Here is a 9,746-nt window from a genome sequence, read left to right on the forward strand (position 1 = left end):
GGATGAGAATTTTTCCACAGTCACCAATGCCTTTGTGACCTACAGACTGCCACAGTGTAAATGATCTGGAAGATGTAACTAACACAAAATGCTTCTGCAAACCTATTTTGCCACAGCAGCTGCAGGGAATGTATTACACCAGTGTCCCAACAGTTACCCAACCTTCCTATTGGTTTTAAGGTCTATACCAGCCTATCTGATTAGGATCCCAACTGCCGGAGGGGCTACCTCTCCTGCTGGTGCCATTGGAACACTATGGAGCAGGAGCTTTAGAACATCTGAAGTTTATGGACGACAGTGTGAGCAAAAAGAAGCCAGACTTAAAGTGCTTAAGAAGAGCACTCCGGAGTGACCTTTTACATTCTCTTACTTTGTTACACCATATTCTTTCTGGCCCACTCTGGAGAATGAAGAACAAATGTAAATCTCTCCAGCAGAGAAATTTCAGCATGAGGCCCTCTTTTCTGGAATTAGATTCTGGAGTCTTGAGTGCTAGGCGATGCTTCAAGGTTTACCTATTCTCTTAGGGCTTTCTAAAGGGGAAAATGTCTCAGCCTGTTTAAGGGGGATTTTAGGAGGTTGATTTAGACAATGTTATTGCATATTTAAGTGACATAGGTTTGCTTAGCAACTTCTCCAATAGATCTGCATTTTCAAATTCTACCAATGAAAGTCAATATTTATTTTTCACTCCAGTACCAGGTTATGTACTTTTCTTGGCAACTTCTATTCTCAGCAGTTAAATATTTTTCATATTCAATAAAAGTCTGGTAATCAAGTTTGGCTATCCTCATCTGCCTTCTTAATAATCTGATTGACAACATGCAGATGGGTTTGTGGTAACAAGCCCTATTATAAAGTTTGCATTACATATTGTGAAAAAAGACCAGACCATTTATGTTAATATTTGAGTATTCATGCAGTCCTCTACAGCTAATAATAAAATTAGCCATAAAAATAGTTTTTGCTTTACTCAAGCAAATTAACAGATATTTACTGCACTCAGCATAACTCTCTCCTCTCCACATTGTGTGCTTAAGCACTCAAGACGATTACAGCAAATCAAGTTTTGTTTTAATCAACCCAGGAAGAAGGAAATGCAAGAAATTAACCTAATGCATAAATGTCTGTTTTTCCAATAATAAAAATAGATTGGTTATACCTCCATGCCTTTCTTAGGTCCCAATCCCGTAAGCTGTTCTCCACGGGGCTCCTCTGTCGATGAACAGCTCCACTGAAATCAATAGGGCTCAACAGAGGACAGGGATCCAGCCCTTCAGAAAAACAGGCAGGATCAGGGCCTTTATTTGTACACAGTGGAACCCGGTTATGAAGATGGGCGGTAGCAGCTACTGTTTTGGTCAAGAATCCAATTATTACTACAGGCAGAGACATTGTAGATATGCACAAAAGGAAGCTCTCCATCATGTAAGGCCAGATAAATTCTACTATGCACAGAGGGTGGCTGGGAGTTTATATAGTACTGTGTTGCACAAACATAGTACATCTTGCATACAACATAGGGTATTATGAGTGACGCAAGTCCCAAGTGCTGACCTTGCTTTGAATGTGTAAAGCAACAAAAGCGCCAGTCACTTGTTACAGATATTTAAACAGGGACTTAATACATTGATTTAAAAGCTGCCCTCTCAACCAAGCTGAACTACTCACTTCTCTCTACCTCAAAGCTTTGCCCTAGTCCCTCCCCATGGTATGTCATTCCTTTGACAAATTGTGCAGCCAGCCAACAGATGGTGCTGCTGTGTATAAAGCTTAATCCTTCCACAAGAGCCTGGAGACTTGTCACAAACTTGGTATCATGGAAAGAGGACAGCGTGAGCAGATGTCCCAATTTTATAGGGACAGTCCCAATTTTTGGGTCTTTTTCTTATATAGGCTCCTATTACCCCCCACCCCGTCCCGATTTTTCACATCTGCTGTCTGGTCACCCTAAAAGAGGAGGAATGTTACCCATAGCTGCTGGAACTACGGGTGCAGATGCACCTTCTGGTTTGAAGTGGTTTTCATCATATACAGGGATTACAGTTTGATTCAATGGCTCTCAGAACCCCCACTATAAAAACTGTCCCGGAACCCCGGATGTTACTTTGCTAAATACATGTTATTTGTATTTAAGGCGACCACAGCCACATCCCCAGAGTACCAGACATTCCAGTACTTCTGGGAACAGCCTAGGCCTGCACCCACAGTGTGATCTCACGCACACAGGGGCAGGGCAGCAAGCTCCGAAAAATAGTATTGTCTGTACATCCACTGACTCCACATGAACATATTGGACAAAACCATGTCTGGTTCTAAATCACTACCAGAAAACCCAGACTGCCCACCTTAAAACCAGACAAATGGCCTCTCGATTTGTATTGTGGCCCCCCTCTGAAATGGAGCCAGAAAAACAGATGTGCCCGTGCAGCTCAGGCACTCAGGAGTAACTGAGTGCACACAGAGGAAAATAAGGGGACCCTGTCCCACAGAGTTTAAGTCCAAGGCTTGGTCTACACTATGCATTTAAACCGAATTTAGCAGCATTAAACCGATTTAACCCTGCACCCATCCACACAATGAGGCCCTTTATATCAATTTAAAGGGCTCTTTAAATCGGTTTCTGTACTTGTCCCCGACGAGAGGAGTAGCGCTGAAATCGGTATTGCCATGTCGGATTAGGGTTAGTGTGGCAGCAAATTGACGGTATTGACCTCCGGGTGGTATCCCACAGTGCACCATTGTGACTGCTCTGGAAAGCAATCTGAACTTGGATGCACTGGCCAGGTAGACAGGAGAAGCCCCGCGAACTTTTGAATTTCATTTCCTGTTTGCCCAGCGTGGAGCTCTGATCAGCACGGGTGGCAATGCAGTCCCAAATCCAAAAAGAGCTTCAGCATGGACTGTACGGGAGATACTGGATCTGATCGCTGTATGGAGAGACAAATCTGTTCTATCAGAGCTCCGTTACAGAAGACGAAATGACAAAGCATTTGAAAAAATCTCCAGGCTATGATATACAGAGGCCTCAGCAGGGACTCAGCACAGTGCTGCATGACAAGTATAAAGGAAAGCCAAAGAATCAAATGGACGCTCACGGAGGGAGAGAGGGGAGACTGAGGACTCCCGCTATCCCACAGTCCCCGCAGTCTCCAAAAAACATTTGCATTCTTGGCTGAGCTCTCAATGCCTGAAGGGTCAAAAACATTGTCCAGAGTGGCTCAGGGTATCTCTCATCAATTTACACCCCCTCTCCCCACTGTGAAAGAAAAGGGAAAAAAATCGTTTCTTGCCATTTTTTAATGTCACCGTATGTCTACTGCATGCTGCTGGTAGACACAGTGCTGCCACGCTGAACAGCAGCATCCCCTCCCCTTCCTTTCCTGATGGCAGACGGTACAAAATGGTGGAAAACCGTCATCAGCCCATGAGTGATCCTGGCTGGCCTCGGTGAGGTCGGCCGGGGGCACCTGGGTAAAAATGGGAATGACTCCTTGTCATTCCTGGCAGACGGAATAAAATGCTTGGTAATCGTCCTCATCATAGCAGCTGGAGCCTGAGCTCCATCAGCCCCCCCACACACATCTTTCGTATCTAAAGAAAAGATTCTGTACTCCCTAGACTATCATAGCAGCGGAAGGCTACGCTCCTCTCCCCTCCCGCACCCTTTAATGTCCTGCCTGGACTATCATAGCAGCTGGAGGCAGCCTCCCCCTCATTTTATCTCACTAAAAAGTCAGTGTTTCTTATTCCTGCATTCTTTATTACTTCATCACACAAATGGGGGGACACTGCAACGATAGCCCAGGAGGGGTGTGGGAGGAGGGAAGCAATGGGTGGGGTTGTTGCAGGGGCACCCCCTAGAATGGCATGCAGCTCATCATTTCTGTGGGATCTCTGGGGCTCTGACCCAGAGTGGCTGTGCTCTCTGGTTCTCTAGTACACTTGCCCCATATTCTAGGCAGGACTGACTATTTTTAGACAAAACATAAAGCAGAGAATGATCCCGGGAGTCATTCCCATTTTTGTCCATGTGCCCCCAGCTGACCTCAGCGAGGCCAGCCAAGAGCACCCATGACAGCAGCAGACAGTATAAAATGATTGATAACCACCATCGCCAATTTCCAGTTGCAAATGGTACAAAATGATTGATAACTGTCATCGCCAATTTCCAATTGCAAACAGTACAAAATGATTGATAACCGTCATCTCATCGACAATTTACAATGGCAGACGGTGCAATAGGGATGGTAACCATCTGTGCTACCTAGCAAAGGCAAATGAATGCTGCTGTGTAACACTGCAGTACCGCCTCTGTCAGCAGCACCCAGTACACATACGGTGACAGTGACAAAAGGCAAAACAGGCTCCATGGTTGCCATGCTATGGTGTCTGTCAGGGCAATCCAGGGAAAAGGGCACAAAATTATTGTCTGCCATTGCTTTCTCAGAGGAAGGATTGAGTGACGACATTTAACCAGAATCACCCGTGACACTGTTTTTGCACCATCATGCATTCGGATCTCAACCCAGAATTCCAATGGGCGGAGGAGACTGCAGGAACTATGGGATAGCTACGGGATAGCTACCCACAGTGCAACGCTCCAGAAATCGACGCTAGCCTCGGTACATGGACGCACACCGCCGAATTAATGTGCTTAGTGTGGCCACGTGCACTCGACTTTATACAATCTGTTTTACAAAACCGGTTTATGTAAAATCGGAATAATCCTGTAGTGTAGACATACCCTCAGGCCAAAGTTTACACGTAGATGCCTCCAGCTTGACACCCAAATGCAACTAAATAAGTGTGACCTGATTTTCAGAGGCACTGAGCACCTGCAGCTCCAACTGAAGACAATGAGAGCTGTGGAATAGGGGTGGAAAACTCTCACCTAGATACTGTAGAATGGATTTAGGACCCTACCCGCATTCGAGAACTGACTTCAATTGGGAGAAATGCAGTAACACTTCACCATAATATCAGTCTATAACGCTGTTCAAGTTTAAATTCATTTATACAGAAGAAAAACTAATTCCTGGTCTGAGACGGCATTTATTTCTTAAAGTCTCCTCTGCGACACTAATCACTGCAGCATCTGAGTGCACCATCACAATGAATTTAGCTCCACAACACACAAATCAGGTGTTATCCCAGTTTTACAGATAAGGGACTGGAAGCCCATCAATTAAGGACTTGATTTAATTACTGTTTAAATCAATGGAGCCTTCCCACGGTCTTCAATGGGAGTTGGGTCAGACCTCAAATGATCTGGCCCATGTCCCACATGAAGTCTGAGGCAGAGCCAGAATTAGAACCCTGGGCTGAGTACCATACTCTTGCCTTAGCCACAAAATCATCCCATCCTCCCTCTTTAGCCACAAATTTCAACCTTAAAGATCAGTTTAGCAGAAAACTCTACCGTTGTGTCTGCCCACATACAACTGAACTCCTGTCTGCTTTGGGCAGGCTTCAGAATGTGCTCCGGACGAGTAGAATTGTTTTTACATATGTGTCTCCAAACAGCATGCAAGGGCCAGCCAAGCCCGGGAGTGCTTATACTGCTTCACATTCTCCACTCTGCAGTAGAGATACTACATAAACACATACAGAATGAATTTAGCACCGAGCTTTACCTCGCCGCAAAATCCATGATTGTGGAGAAGAGTTTTGCCTTCATGTGCTCAGGCAAGTCCTGGTATTTTACTCCATGCCTAATCTGCTTCACTATAAAATGGGCAATAGGGACACATGGTTTCTAAGTGATTTTTTTTTTTAACGAAGCCTATTTAAATACAGGAGGATTTTCCTGATGAAAAGCACCAGCCCATTTTAAATAAAAAAGGTGAATTAAGTCCTTGAATATTTCCCTAGGCCACATTCACCTCTAGTTTCTGATCCCTTTAAATGGAGCCTTGTTAGTTTAGTAAATAGCTTGTTTGGAATTAAAAATTTATCTCAATTATGAGACACAGTATGTGTGTGTATACATATTTTATATATCATACACGAGATTAAAATGCATAATCCCCACTGAGGGGCATAGCAATTTCAAATACTCTGGAGCAGAGAGTTAAGGGGTTAGTAAGAAGATTGAGGCTCAACTCAGGAAGTGCATCTTTCAAAATGAATTGTAAGAGCTGTGATAAATCGATATTCAACCCAGACATCTAAGTTTTCAGACAACTGTCCCATACTTATTTTAAGAGAGTATATTATGTCTTCCAGTGGTGACTTCACACCTTTTCATATCACCAAGCCCTCTTATGGGTTTTTTCTAACTAGTTTCCCTGCTAATCATTCAGAGACATACAAGCAACGAGCAAAGGGGGGGGGAGGGGAAGGGTTTGGGGAGAGGCCTGCTGGGTCAGCTAGTTCAACTCCTCATAGTACAGCTTCTAAGATTTTGTCTGCTCGTCTTAAACATACTGTGGTTGAACTTTCACCAGTTAGCAGGGAAAAATATTCTAGTCTAATGAAGATTCTTGATATTCATCTTAATTTTCCCCAGGCTTAATTTCATCCCAATGCTCTTAAATTATACCAGCTGCCCTAAATATACTCTTAATATATGTAGATTTATATTCCCCTTTAAAGCTTTGCCTTCACTACTGTGTTAGCTCAAGGTCTACCTCAAATGTTGTCTCTAACCAACTCCCATTCACACACAAAACTCTCTAGCTCTGGTTACAGCATCACTTAAACTCCAAAGTGGCTGACTTGTGGTGAGGGGCAGGATGGGAGCTTGAGTGCAGCTGACACTCAGGCTAGTAATACCTACTCCCTGCTGTTAATCCAATTGCACTTGCAGAGCTGCAGCATTATTTTGCTGTGTGACTGCTCTCACTCAAGCTAGGCTAAATGAAGAGTTAACTGGAGGATAAATAACTCCACAGCAAAGACAAGCCCTTGGCCACCCCTTTTGAGCAGTGTTTCCCTCACTTTTAAAAACTAAGCTCATCCCTTCCTTTCTGGAGGAAGGAACAAATCCTAGTCACTTCGGGCCCAGCATATGATGTTAAAGGCCTGGCCTCCCCATATTACTACCTCTTTCCTGAAAGTATGTACAATAGTTAACACTGACCTCTACAATATCATCATTGGCAACTAGGCGGTGAATGGGGCAGTTCACACCTCAGCACTATCATTTCAGGCTCTCCGCAAACTCATGCAGACATTACTACACTAGTTACACATGGGTCCCATTTTCAAGGTTCTTTCTGCAGTCACTATTGCTACAGGTTATTCTTTCAACATGAAAACAGAGAATGGAGAACAGCTGTCTGCTCAGTCCAACTACTCCTTCGTGCTCCTCCACCCCTGGAGGGCATGCACATTTCAGGAAACATTTCTGTGGCCAAACTATTGTCTCCTTGTCTGTAACTGGTTGATTCTGTATACGCAGCCCCAAACTGCATTGGCTATTTTTTTTTTTTTTTTTTTTTTGCTTCTCACACTATAAACTCATGTCTCATTACGATCATCCCTTCCCTTTTATGCTTTACTGATGTTTAGAATTTTCCCCCTACTCGCTAACTAGAGTAGCCCACAGGCCCTCCCACCACAACCACCCTCCCCCACTCAGTGTTACTGAACTAGATTGTGGGTGATCTTTACTGTCGTCGATGAGCACCTGTGTGCATATTGCCTTACTGAACTCAATAGGACTTCATACATGGTGGTATTTCCAAATATAAAGGTTGAATCTAGCCAATTGTTCTTTTCTACCCCCATTTCCCACTTCTTAAATCCTTTCTACTATGTTTCTGCCCTGGCTCATATTAGCAGCTCCTCCCAATTTGGTATCGTTTGCAAATTTTTGAAGCAAATATTAAAATAGGCAGCTGACAAGGATTTGTTCTTACTTGCAGGTTTACTCCAGTAGGGGGAGCATCTGCATCAGGGAAATCTATGTCAAAGTAATTAACACCAGGGCAAACCACTAATGTAGACACTACACCAATGCAGAATGTGGCTTGCACCCATGTGACTTAACTCGTTCTTACAATGTAGCTCCACCACTGCAAAAGGAAAATAGTACAAACAGGACCTAGGATAAATACATCTGAAAGAATCAGGACAACTTCTTGCCAAATAAGGTCACCCAGCAGAAACAGACTGAAAAATCATCCTTCAGTCCAACACTTTCCCCATCTCCCTCCTGGAGGTTTTCCAGTAAGCACCAGAGTATGAGTCCCTTAGTGGACTCCCCCTACCACTTTATGCAACAGGCAGTAGCAGAGGGTGCAAGGCAGAAAATTCAGATATTACAGAAAGGCAATAGCCTCTCACTAGTTCAGATTACAACCAGCGTTCATTAGAGAGCTTTGTTTTACCACCCTTCCAAATTTAACTTGGAAAATTAAGTTTAGCTGAAGATTTACTCTGGAGGTAGAAGAATTTCAGAAAGCTTTTAAGAAAAATCAAAATGAGGAGTCATAGGTTAAGCATTCTCTGCATTTGAAATTGACTTCTAACCAGTGCTTGTCTCCCACTAACCCAAAAATATCTTGTTAAAGTCTCTTTAAACCTTCCATGTAGTTACAGCTCACTGAACGCTTGTGTGTTAGCTACATTTAAGAGGGCTAGTTAAGCAAAATTATTGATTTTTTCATGAAAATACTTTGGGGCCCAATCCAGCTCACACCAATTTCAATAGAAGCATATTCAGAAACTGGCAGTGCATGAGGCATGGTGCTCTTTATTGGCTGGTTATTTGCAGGTCAGAAAAGAAAGCCGCGCTAACAAGTGACAGCTAACAGACCTTTAACTCAAGTGGTAAATGCCTGTGTTATTACAGCAGTTATTCCTGGGTCTGGTTTATTACAGAAAGGTGGAAACCTACTCATAGGTTACAACAACAGCCCCATTTAACAGCAAATTATGTTTCATGCTTGGAATTCCACTAATAAAAATGCTTTCAACGTTGCCAGCTTAAGTCTCACTGTCAATTAGAATTTAATTTGAGATTGAAATTAAAATGACTGTTTCTGAAATACTGAGTGTCTAATGCTGTGTCCCTTTTGCTGCCCACTAACATCAAATTTATGCTACAAAATTTGAAATATCAGTGGGTTTTAATACAGCTTCTTGCATGGGTCCGTAGTCGAGGCTGAGAATAACAGAATATCATGAAATTGTCATGACTTGAAATCAGTGAAACCAGAGGAGGAAAAAAAACATGATGACTGAGAATATTTGTCATCAACCTCCAAACTGGCCAGGTTACTTTCCGTACATAAAAAGGAGGCTGCAGCTTCTCATCAGTGACCTTGGCATTCCTCATAAAATAGCCGTGGGGTTGGGAGAAACATGTGCAAGAACCTTACCGTCACTGGACAATGGAACAGAGCTTAAGGGACTTTGCAAAGATTAGATGTGAAATTTGTAGCAGAACCTAGAATAGACTAAATTCTGAGGTGGTAAATCCATGTTATATACACTAGATTGGAATGCCTGAGGCAAATAGCTTCACATCTCTGTACTCAGTCCATCTTTACAATCAGGCTATCATTTCTTCCCCACTTCTGAGAATTGAAGCAGCACAACATGAGGGCAAACATTATTAGCTGCCTCATTTTTCAGAGAAGGCAATTTGAAGGTAATGAATGGGTTAGCCGTGGAAATGAGAATTGTACGTTCTTGTCCTAACACAAGTCAGGCCTGAGGGACATTCCACCTACTCATGCCTGTGTTATTAGCCCTTCCAGTCTACTGGGTAAGTAGACTCCAAAAACGTAAAGCTA

Source organism: Gopherus flavomarginatus, chromosome 10, assembly GCF_025201925.1.
Source record: "Gopherus flavomarginatus isolate rGopFla2 chromosome 10, rGopFla2.mat.asm, whole genome shotgun sequence".
Lineage (NCBI taxonomy): Eukaryota > Metazoa > Chordata > Testudines > Testudinidae > Gopherus > Gopherus flavomarginatus.